Below are 13,052 nucleotides of genomic sequence, written 5' to 3'. Positions count from 1 at the left end.
ATAGTCAACTATATAATGGGAAGCTAGTTGATGGAAATGGCTTACTTCATATTTTACTTGTGTAAGGGAAGAAACAGTCCAGCAAGATTCATCACAATAAATTGAGGGGTCTTGCAAACTACCTGGCTCAGGTCTTCTTGTATAGCTGTGCAGCAGGGCACAGCTACCCAACATTACATTCTGCTGGTGATATGTAATCTTTTCTTTCTAAATCTTTGCACTGGATGCTCTACACACTCTTGGGATATTTAGATGTTGAACATCCAGGTGTCCCCTGGTCAACATCCTTGCAGACGGCCAATTCTCTCATACCAGAAGCCACTTACACTTTCTCAAGTCACTCCTGATGTAAAAAAAAATGCAGTGTGTTAAACCCTTGTGCCAGCAGTATTGAAGACTGACAGGTCAGAGGTTCGAATCCGGGGAGAGTGTGGATGAGCTCCCTCTGTCAGCTCCAGCCAGAGGCGGCCCTAGATAATTTTCAATGGTAAGCAAACAGTAGTCCCCCCCCCCCCCCAACCAGTCACTGATATATATTTTCTGTTCATCGTGGAAGTTCTGTGTTCCACATTTGGTTCAATTCCATCATTGGTGGAGTTCAGAATGCTCTTTGATTGTAGGTGAACTATACATCCCAGTAACTACAACTCACATATGTCAAGGTCTATTTCCCCCCAAGAGCGCCTCAAGAGCGCCCCTTGGCAAAATCAACTCTACTGCAAAGACTTACTTTGCGTAATGGTTGAGCCGCCCCTGGCTCCAGCTCCCCCTGTGGGGACACGAGAGAAGCCTCTCACAAGGATGGTAAAACATCAAAACATCTGGGTGTCCTCTGCGTAACCTCCTTACAGATGGCCAATTCTCTCACACCAGAAGCCACTTACAGTTTCTCAAGTCACTCCTGATGTAAAAAAAAAATGCAATGGATTAAACCCTTGTGCCAGCAGTACTGAAGACCAACAGGTCAGAGGTTCAAATCCAGGGAGAGTGTGGGTGAGCTCCCTCTGTCAGCTCCAGCTCCCCCTGTGGGGACATGAGAGAAGCCTCTCACAAGGATGGTAAAACATCAAAACATCTGAGTGTCCTCTGTGAAACCTCCTTGCAGATGGTCAATTCTCTCACACCAGAAGCCACTTACAGTTTCTCAAGTTGCTCCTGACATGAAAAAAAAAGACGTTGAAAGAAATCTGAGCTTGTTTTCTGCTGTTCCAAAGACAATAACATAAACCTAGGGATTCTACCTCAACTTTAAGAAGAACTTCATGATAAGATCTGTTCAATGGAGGAATGGACAGCCTCAGAAGGAGTCCTTTGGAGTACTTAAAACTGCTGTTTGATGGGTACCTTTTGGAAGTATTTTAGTTCTGTTTTCTTGCAGAGGGTTGGACTAGATGGCCCTTGTGGTCCTCTCCAACTTTGAAATTTCTATGCTAGCTGTTGATAATTAAATAGTAACAAATTACTCATTACTATTTCCTCCTAAGGTAATTTTGTAACAGCAAACAGCCCCAACAATAAACTAGTTGGTGCTTAATTTGTAACTATGTTGATTAAAATTAATATTAGTCCTCAATAAAGAATCAACAAAGATATATAGTTGATTAACCTGCCAACTAAAACTTGCCACCCCAAGAAGAAATTTGGGAAAGGAACTACACCCCAATCTGGAAGCCCAAAAATATTCCCCAGCTGACGTAAATTGTTGGAATAAATATTATGAGTGCATTTTCTGTAGCAATAAAAAATTAATTTGCTATTACAGAAAAAGAGTGGGTTTTTTGCTATTACAAATGCATATTTTGTACCGAACGCTGCTCTTAGGGATGGCATGTCATCTATTCCATTCTGTTTTATTGGCTTTGAGTCTTTTTTCTTAGCGATTTGAATCACAGCATACAAAGATTGCTATGGCCTTATCTTTCAGTAGGACATCCCTCAAACAGCACATGGTTGTTCCTTGGGGAGTCTGTGTTCATTTTGTGCTCTTCCACCCTCTCTTACTCAAGGAAGTTTATTAGCCTCGGGCAGATCTAACACACGCACACACATACAGAGCTGGGCACTGTCTGATATATGACCGTGTTCAGCCCCACAGACGACAAGCAGCCTTAATAACATTCTTCTTTACAAAGTGCTTCATGTTAAACATTTATGAGACGATGCATGAATAGCCTCCGCCGCCGTCTATGAATCTGAGAACACTCTCCCCTGCAGCATAAAAAGGAGGCACTGCAGAAAAGGAAGACAGATCTGATAGACCTTCTGCCTTCCTGGTGCTCCCAGAGTGGAATGACCATCCATTCTATTCCATCCTTTGCAAGCTCAGAATCATATTTTTTGACAACATGATGATGATCTTTGTAGACCTGAAGTGCTGCAAATCTGTTCCTTAGATTTTTCTCTTCCTATTATTATTGTTGATAGGTTGGGTCTCTTCTGAATCATGCTTGGAATAGTTGCACTGAAATCACTGACCCATTGAAATAAATTACTTCATTGGTTTCAGAGGGGATACATCAGTGGTTCCCAACCTGTGGGTCCCCAGATGTTTTGGCCTTCAACTCCCAGAAATCCTAACACAGTGGTTCTCAACCTGGGGGTCGGGACCCCTGGAGGGGTCGCGAGGGGGTGTCAGAGGGCTCGCCAAAGACCATCACAGACAGTATTTTCTGTTGGTCATGGGAGTTCTGTGTGGGAGGTTTGGCCTAATTCTATCATTGGTGGCCTTCTGAATGCTTTTTGGTTGTAGGTGAACTATAAATCCCAGCAACTACAAATCCCAAATGTCAAGGTCTATTTTCCTCGAACTTCACCAGTGTTCACATTTGGGCATATTGAATATTTGTGCCAAGTTTGATCCAGATCCATCATTGTTTGAATCCACAGTGCTCTCTGGGTGTAGGCAAACTACAACTCCCAAAATCAAAGTCAATGCCCACCAAACCCTTCCACTATTTTCCGTTGGTCATGGGAGTTCTGTGTGCCAAGTTTGGTCCCATTCCATCGTTGGTAGAGTTCAGAATGCTCTTTGAATGTAGGTGAACTATAAATCCCAGCAACTACAACTCCCAAATGACAAAATCAATCCTCCCATAACACTCCAATAAGAATACATCCTGCATATCAGATGTTTACATAACAATTCCTAATAGTAGCAAAATTACAATTATGAAGTAGCAATGAAAATAATTTAATGGCCGGGGGTCATCACAACATGAGGAACTGTATTAAGGGGTCGTGGCATTAGGAATGTTGAGAACCACTGTCCTAACAGCTGGTAAACTGGCTGAGAGTTGTAGGCCAAAACACTGGGGACCCACAGGTTGAGAACCACTGGCTGTACATTAGGCATGACTAAGTGTGAATCTACACTGGTCACTAAATCTGTGGTCAGAGGCGGCCCTAGGTAATTTTCAATGGTAAGCAAACAGTATTTCAGTGCCCCCCCCCCCAACCAATCACTGATATATATTTTCTGTTTGTCATGGGAGTTCTGTGTGCCATATTTGGTTCAGTTCCATCATTGGTGGAGTTCAGAATGCTCTTTGATTGTAGGTGAACTATACATCCCAGTAACTACAACTCACATATGTCAAGGTCTATTTTCCCCAAGAGCACCTCAAGAGCGCCCCTGGGCAAAATCAACTATACTGCAAATGCTTACTTTGCGTAATGGGTTGAGCCGCCCCTGTCTGTAGTCAGTAAGGAGCAGAAATACTCTGGACTCATCCCAAAATGAGCTAGATGCATCTAGCCAACATACCATAGTACCATAGTTATGTCCACACTGTTCAGCTGGACCAAAACCATAATGGAGTGTCACTTCATCCTCCAGGTGACCATCACTGCTCCCAGCTAGACATAGATTCGGGTGTATGTAACACCAGCAGAGACATCCAGATGATCAGAAAGGGTGCTGGTCACTTTTTTCTTGGAATTGTCTAATGGAGAGTTCTAGCATAGCTAGACTTATCTACTGGAAAATTGTCTACTGGAGAGTTCTAGCATAGCTCCTAGAGCTACAGAAGAGGTATCTAAATTCCTTGTCCAACTGCAGATCCCAAGATTTTATCAGAAGGAGCCATAACAATCAACATGGGAGAGCTGTGAAATGCCACCAGGATCCAGAGCTGCTTTCTTATGCTTGGACTTCTTTGGCTATAATGATTTCTTTCAGTGACAACTAGGCCTGGGTAACAACGGAAAAATTTGTTTCTAAAATCGATTCGTTTTTTTTGGGGTTTTTTGTGTTTCGATATTTAAAAGAATTCCGAAATTTTCCTTAAAAAAAGTTCGATATTTACGAAATTTCGTAAATGGTAAAAAAATTACAAAACAATAACGAAACAATAACGAATCGATTCGTTAATGGCGGCCGCGATCGCGCAATACGCTAAAAAAACTTCTGAAGCTTCCCTCTCCCCCTGTTGTTGACTGTTGGTGTGATATTATAATTTTTTTCACTAATTAAACAAAAAACAACTATAAAACTTGCCCCAGACATGCGGAAATAATAACGAAACGACCTCAAACCAATAACGAAACGAATACATAACGAAATACGAAGCATTTACGAAACGAATTGAAAAAGTTGCTCCAGAATGGTTCGTTATCACTTCGTTAACAAAAAAATAACGAATTTTTAACGAATTACGAATTAACGAAACGAAACCGCCCAGCCCTAGTGACAACCATGGGCCCATTCACACTATGAAATTACTGCACTTTAACTATCATGGTCCTTCACATGGAATCCTGGGAATTCATGAAGAGTACTTGCAATTCTCAGCTGGGTTTTTAGTGCCTCTCTAAACTATACATCCCAGAATTATCGGAGCCCCTGGTGGTGCAGTGGGTTAAACCCCTGTGCCAGCAGGACTGAAGACCGACAGGTCACAGGTTTGAATCCGGGGAGAGGTGGATGAGCTCCCTCTATTAGCTCCAGCTCCTCATGCGGGGACATGAGAGAAGCCTCCCACAAGGATGATAAAACATCAAAAATCATCCAGGCGTCCCCTGGGCAACGTCCTTGCAGACGGCCAATTCTCTCACAACAGGAGCGGTTGCTCCTGACACAACAACAACAAAAAAATCCCAGAATTCCACATGCAACCATAGCAGTTAAAGTGGAATCATAATGCTACAACTGTATAGCACTAAAAGGCTCCAGGTGTCTGGGAGAAGAGTTTGGGATCCAAATCAAGGATAAGTAAGGGGTTGCTGTATATTCAGCTCTCATTGACCATAAGCCAGTCACCCTCTGTCATGATAGGGTCCAACAGGGTTTATATATTTTCCTAAAATATGTCTATCAAGCACAGAAATGCACTACTAAATTTGAAGAGATGCACAATGTAAGGGTATACCAATCTATCCTGTGAAGTCTGAATTAGGTTGGTTTGCTTAAAAATGGAGATGGAATCACGTTCCCCAGCATTCTTAATGCCACTTAGCTCACAGGAGCAGAATAGAGCTACTGCCTTTTCTCTAGATGCATTCACTAGAGCTCTGTATCTATCTTCTATTGCTGTCCGTGAAATTATAGATACATTAATGAAGTCTACATTAGATACATTAGTGATGCAGCCACACACAACTCTGCACTTAAGTGACTTTGGGAATAAACGGATAATTCTGAGCTTCAAAAATGCAAGCAGCTATCACTAGAACTCTATCAAAACTTCTATTAAACTATGCAACCTTTAAAAACGCATCGGCAATTATGAGGCTGATACAAGCTATGCTCACTGGCTGCATCTAAATGTAGTTTGACATCACTTTAACTGCTATGGCCAAATGCTATAGAATCCTGGGAGCTGTAGTTTTTCAAGGACTTTAGCTATCAGGATGGATTCCTGATGGCTCTTGCGGACTTTCCTGCCACTTAGGTGATTCCGTCGAAGCCCTGGTAAACCTCTGGAATGGGGAAATAGCCAGGGCACAATCCCTCCTGAGCATCCCCTCTCATAGAGAAGAGCCAAACCAGTGTCTTGGTATACCATGGAGCTCATGGCAGTGAAGCAAGTGAGATGAGGACTCAAGGTATACTACCAAAATTCCTCAAGGAGGCTATAGTACAGTGGTTCTCAACCTGTGAGTCCCCAGATGTTTTGGCCTTCAATTCCCAGAAATCCTAACAGCTGGTAAACCGGCTGGGATTTCTGAGAGTTGTAGGCCAAAACACCTGGGGACCCACAGGTTGAAAACCACTGCTATAGTAAATGCCTCAAGGAGGCTATAGCAAAAACATCTTTAGACCCCTCTGTGATGAACAACTACCAACCAGTTTCAAATCTCCTCTTTTTGAGCAATGTTCTGGAACATGTGGTGTCTTTGCAACTCCAGGGTTTCCTGGATGAAACAGATTATCCAGGCCCATCTCAGTCTGGTTTCAGGCCTGGCTACGGAACCATGATGGCTTTGGTTGCCTTGGTGGATGATCTACTCAAAGAACTAGACAGGGGAAGTGTGTCCCTGTTGGTTCTCTTTGATATTTCAGTGGCTTTCGATACCATCGACCATGGTATAGCCCTGGACCACCTCTCACCAATGGGAGTAGGGGGCACTATGTTGCAGTGACTCAGCTCATTCCTGGAGGGTCAGGTCCAGAAGGTGGTGCTGGGGGGCTCCTTTTCAACTCCATAGCCTTTGTCCTGTGGGGTCTGTCAGTGTTCAGTATTGTCCCCCATGTTATTTAACATCTACATAAAACCACTGGGAGAGATTATCAGGAGTTTTGGGGTTTGGTGCCATCTGTATGCAGATGACACCCAACTCTCTCACTCCTTTCCACCAAAAGCCACTGGCTACCAGTCAGCTTCTGAGCACAATTTAAAGTGCTGGTCTTAACCTATAAAGCCCTAGAAGACTTGGGCCCAGTTTACTTAAAAGACCGTATCTCCCTCTATGAACCTATGCGAGCCCTGAGATCAACAGGAGAGGCCCTTCTCTCGATCCCACCACCGTCACAAATACAGTTGGTGGGAACAAGAGAGAGGGCCTTTTTGGTGGTTGTTCCACAGCTCTGGAACTCCCTTCTGAAAGACATCAGATTGGCCTCCACCCTACTAACTTTCAGGCGCCAGGTAAAAACGTTTCTCTGGAATCAGGCCTTCAGTGAAGAATAATACAAGAGCAATAGGGGTCATAGTAACATTTGGGCAAAACCTTTTTTTTTTTTTGCAGTACCTTTATGGACAAGTGGCAATTGGAAGGATAATGCCTTCGGTTTATGTTCATTTAGTTTTAACTATACCTAAAGTGTTGAATGCATTTTAATATGTAATGTGTTCTATTATGGTCTAATAGCTTAATGATATTTCAATTGTTGTTGTTGTTTTAAATTATATCTACCTCTTTTATCCCATTGTACCATGTATGTTTTATACCTTGTTGTTAGCTGCTTTGAATCTGTGATGGGGGGGGGGGGGGGGAGTGGGATATACACAAATAAATAAATAAATAAACAAACAAAATTAGTCGTATCTGCCAAAGAATGCATACCTCAAAAAATTACAGCTCCCAGGATTTCACAACTTTGATCAATGCCATTTAAAGAGGTGTCAAACTGAATTCATTCTACAGTGTAGATCAGGGTTACTCAAACTTTTTAAACAGAGGGCCAGGTCACAGTTCCTCAAACTGTTCTTTACAAAAACAAGAATTCCTATGCACACTGCATATATCTTTTTTTGTAGTGCAAAAAACACTTTAAAACGATACAATAATTAAAATGAATTTTAACAAATATAAACTTTTTATTATTTCAATTGGAAGTGTGGGCCTGCTTTTGGCTGATGAGATAGGATTGTTGTTGTTGTTGTTGTTGTGTGCTTTCAAGTCATTTCAGACTTAGGTTGACCCTGAGCGAGGGCCGGATAAATGACCTTGGAGGGCTGTACCCGGCCCCCGAGCATTAGTTTGAGGACCCCTGGTATAGATGCACCCTTTGAATCAATTGCTGATGATAGCATCAAATATGGTCCTGAAAAGGTCCGTTAGTTGTTTTGCTTGCTTTCTTGCATGCTGCAAGTCGCTTCTGGTTGCTTCTTAGGCGAGAGAATCAGCCATCTATGAAGACGTTGCCCAGGGGACGCCCGGATGTCTTGCAATCCTGCAAGGAGACTTCTCTCATGTCCCCCATCAAATATGGTAAATCCCACTGATCCAATATTCTTACTCTAGTTGTCACTAAGAATAGGATTCCAGCCCAGTTGATGGGAGGGAAAGAGATAATCCAAAAGGGCAACCTTTTGTCATTTCCAGGGTAAGAAGTTTCAAGTGACAGCTTATGTCTAGTTTAGTATAGGGCAGAGAAATATAAAAAGACAGTCAAAGAAGAAAATTTTGCCTCCCTCTGTGAACAATTTGTTGTCTTTCCTAGCAAGAAATAGGTGTGCTTTTCGTTTCTATTCATTTTTACCCACTCTTGCAAAACCTGGAGGCAGGGGCAAAGCCAAATGGACAGATCTGCCCACCTATTGCTAACTAACTACTGCAGAGTCTCTGGTGTTATCTCACTGCCGTGTGAAGGACCAGGGAAGGATATGTCCATTGACCTGTGGGAGGGAAAGAAAGGGACACATAATATATCTAATAATTTCCAAGGCAGCTCTGTACATTTCTGAAGTGAGTCGGGAAGCCGGCACGTCTTGGCATGGCTCTCCTCATGGTTTAATTTCAAATCAGGATTCAGGGCAAAGCTTGGCTAATTAAAATAATGAATGCTGGGAGAAGGTTTCTCCTTGTAGGGCCAGCCAGTATCTGCACACACAGACGTTCAGGATGCCCCTGGCTGTAGACATTACCTTCATTGCCGCTCTCCTACCAAGGAGGGGGAAAAAAAAGAACAGACGCAAATGTCAATTCCATAGGATTTCCAGGGTGAAAACTGGAGAGAGCTCCTCTGCTTTTAATGAGTGTGTAGAAAAGGCCATTTTGGCTGGTATTTGCTTGCTGCCTGTTTGTATGCTGAATGCCTACTAAAATTCCATATTGGGTTCATTAGGGAGATAGGAAGGCCACAGCCCACAAGAAGAAGCACTACCAAGTCCTTTATTGGAACCAACCAGTATGTAAGCTTTTCTGTTCCCAGAGGTGGCCCTAGGTAATTTTCAACGGTAAAAACATAAAAATCATGCACAGCATTTAAATCACTTTGTACCATTTTCCTTGTAGATCAAAGGAATATATATATACTTTATTTTTTTTCCACATTAGTTCCCATTCTTCCATTTTTATTGGTCTTCTGATATATGCAGCCCACTTTGTCATACAGTCCTTGACCTGTTCTTGTTCCATAGACCATTGCAACAAAATTCTGTATATTTTAGCTATTTTCTTCTTTTCCGTCAACCGTATTTGTCCCATATTGTCCCATATTGTATCTGTTACTGAGAAGCTTGACTTATTTATTTATTTATTTATTTATTTTTCAATTTTATATAGTGCCACTCCCCGAAGGCTCAGAGCGGTTCACAATATACACATGTAATAAAGGTAAAGGTAAAGGTAGTCCCTTGACATTAAGTCCAGTCATGTCTGACTCTGGGGTGTGGTGCTCATCTCCATTTCTAAGCCAAAGAGCCAGCATTGTCCGTAGACACCTCCAAGGTCATGTGGCCGGCATGACTGCATGGAGCGCCGTTAATACATAACATTAAAATCAAGAAAAATTTCGATCAGCAAGGTTCAAATGCCAGCCTAAATGAATAAGTTTTACAAGCTCTACGAAAGGATAGTAAATCTCGGAGAGCTCGTGTCCCCACTGGCAAGGCATTCCACAGGTAAGGAGCCACCACCGTAAATGCTCTACGCCTAGTAGACATCAGGTGAAAGGTTCTAAAATTGGGAGCCATGTTATGTTCTTAAATATTAAATTTAGTTCTTCCTGAGATTTCATCATATGCATACCATTTTGTATTTTTAAGATATCTTTATACGTTGGCCAATTTCCCGGACAGGAAAAAAAATCGGAAGTCAACAAGAAGATTTTATTTTTATTTTTATTTTTACATTTTTTACTAATTTTTTCCTTTTTTTCTTTTTCTTTTCATTAAGCTTTTTTTCATTTTTACCCCATTTTTTACCTTTCCTTCCCCTCTAGCCCTTTCACTCCCATCCCCATTAGTAGTGAAATTTCCATACCTTTTTAACCATAGTTAGCTTCTTCCTATTTTCTCTTTCCTACCTGTTAAACTTTCCTACCCCCTATTAACCCCTTCCCCCCCCCTTTCCCCCCTCCTACCACTAAGAGTGCCAGGACTATGCTTCTGCAACTTAGTTGCATAGAATAATACATTTATGAAAGTGTTATTTGTTATGCAAGTTTACTACTGATATTCCCTCTTCTGCATAATAAGAAAAGGTACAAGAAATATGTCCTCTGTTGTTGTTGTTGTTGTTGTTGTTGTTGTTTTTAACCATCGAGCTTACTTATTCCCATTCCTGCCCCTGAAAGCAATAAACTTACCCCCATGCTTTCCCAAAAACCAGAACCAAATATGAAATCACAGCATTTCTGTATGTGTCCCCACTAACCAATGGGGCACAGTGAAGGTGAAATATGGCCATATTAAGTGCAATTGTCAATTCTTGGATTCCCCCACCACCACAAAAAAGGGAAAATTGGAAAGCCAGCACGAAGTCTCCAAATTTGGCCAAATTATGGCCAAAGTAAGATGGATATCTAAAGTCTTATAGAAAAAGAGTTGGCTGTGAAGACAAAGGATTTTCATTCTTTTAACAAAAAAAACCCACACATTTTGAAACAAAGTCTGTTTGGCCATCACTCAGGAGTGCTTTAGCCATGAATTCCTAGATACGATATATTAGACAAGATGACCCTTGGGGATTCCATCCAACTCTGTTGTGTATGTTTGTATCTAGGCTAGGCTCTTGTTGGTTGTTGCTGTTTATTCATTCAGTCACTTCAGACTCTTCATGACCTCATGGACCAGCCCATGCCAGAGCTCCCTGTCAGCCATCACCACCTCCAGCTCCTTCAGAGTCAAGCCAGTCACTTCAAGGATGCCATCCATCCATCCATCCATCCATCTTGCCCTTGGTCGGCCCCTCTTCCTTGTTCCTTCCATTTTCCCCAGCATCATTGTCTTCTCTAAGCTTTCCTGTCTTCTCATGATGTGGCCAAAGTACTTCATCTTTGCCTCTAATATCCTTTCCTCCAGTGAGCAGTCGGGCTTTGTTTCCTGAAGTTGTTGGTTAGTTTCCAGTTAAGATTGGTTGAATGGATATTTTTTTCACAAAAAATAGTATTTTCTGTGCAAGAGTATCTGTGCAGGAAAATTCTGTTGCATGTACCAAAAACACTCTATTCTACACAAAATGACATATGAATTTTGTGCAGAACCAGGCTGGATCAGTAAAAGTTATTATTAGCCCTGAATTCTTCTCATCAGGGTTTCTTGGCATTCCAAAATAAGCTTTCACAACCATTTTTCAAATATTTTCAAATATTCCTTCTGTCCCTATTCAATGGCTACTCTACTCAGCATAAAAAATGGTATTTACGTCCTAGTGTTGAACACCAGGACACACAATGAATGTGGATTCTCTATTTTTGAGGATGAAAAGCCTGGCTGAAATGCAGTGCTCTCCACCCCCATTGTAGAGGCTGCAATAAAATTGGACTACCTCAAGCTATTTTGATGACCTAGATGAATTAATTGTATTCTTCGCACACAGAGAGAAACATATCTGCATATATTTTTTTTCCCAGAGAGAGGAATTCTCTCTGTCCCCTTGTACAGACTGCAACCCAACCAGAGAGAGCAGTCAGTAGTTCTTGAATACGCCACTGGATTACAGGCGAGGGAGATGAATGAGAAAGAGATGTGTTAGGGCTGCTCACACGCTGGATTGAAATGTCGATCATTCTTGCTGTCACCAAAAGAACAGCTTTAAATAGGAGCTTTCAGTGTAGAACGTTGCGTAACCGGCTTTCTAACAATAGCAGGCTGCCTAGCAAAAGGAAGCCTGTTTAGTAAGGATGAGGAAGCTGTTATACTGAAGGCAAAGCGGTTGAGGTTTTGTTTTGAGGATTTTCCCTTTTTGCAGTTCTTGCTGCAGCCATTCTTTGAAGGATCACATTCCTGGAGACTTGAGGAAACAGGATTTCTGTGTCCTTAACAGACTTGCCACATTTGTTGGTGAACTTTTTGCAACTGTTTCAAATATCTGGGCTGAAAGGTCTTAGTCCAACATTCCCTTTGCATAGTGTAAGTAATATCTCCATATGGGCATATGTCATGTTAACAGGATAGTAGAAGCAAAGATGAAGTACTTTGGCCACATCATGAGAAGAAAGGAAAGCTTAGAGAAGACAATGATGCTGGGGAAAATGGAAGGAAAAAGGAAGAGGGGCAGACCAAGGGCAAGATGGATGGATGGCATCCTTGAAGTGACTGGATTGACCTTGAAGAAGCTGGGGTGGTGATGTCCAATGGGGAGCTCTGGCATGGGCTGGTCCAGGAGGGCACAAAGAGTTGGAAACAACTGAACAAATGAACAACAACATGTTAACAGTGAGCAATCCCCAAGCAAATTAGCAACATTATACAACAATGTCAATGACTGGATGCTGTTGTGAAATTCACAATGCAAAGTATGGAATTAACAACCACAACTTGTAAAGAAGAGGCACAGATGTATTTGTTTGTCTGTTTACATTTACATCCTGTCTTTCTCCCACTTTGGGTCCCCGCTATCTGCCCAATTCTGGTTCTGCCACTATCCACAGAAGTATGTCTATTTCACAATGGTGACTTTTGAGCCTTGGATTCAAAGCATGCCTTACAGGTGTGTATATTTCTATGAAAGGGACGAAATGACCTAAAGATAGTAGATACAGTGTGATCAAGGAAGCCAAGTAGGTTCAGCCTGGTTCATATTGAATGGGAGGCCATCAATGAAGACCACATGGTGTGCAAGCTATATTTCAGAGGAAGGAACTGGCAAGACCTACTTTTGAGTATTCCTTGCCTAAGAAAACCTTATAAAATTCATGGTCATACATCAACAGGTGACTTGAAGGC

The sequence above is a fragment of the Anolis sagrei genome, chromosome 7 (assembly GCF_037176765.1).
Source record: "Anolis sagrei isolate rAnoSag1 chromosome 7, rAnoSag1.mat, whole genome shotgun sequence".
Taxonomy (NCBI): Eukaryota; Metazoa; Chordata; class Lepidosauria; order Squamata; family Dactyloidae; genus Anolis; species Anolis sagrei.
Note: the sequence above shows the minus strand (reverse complement) of the source record.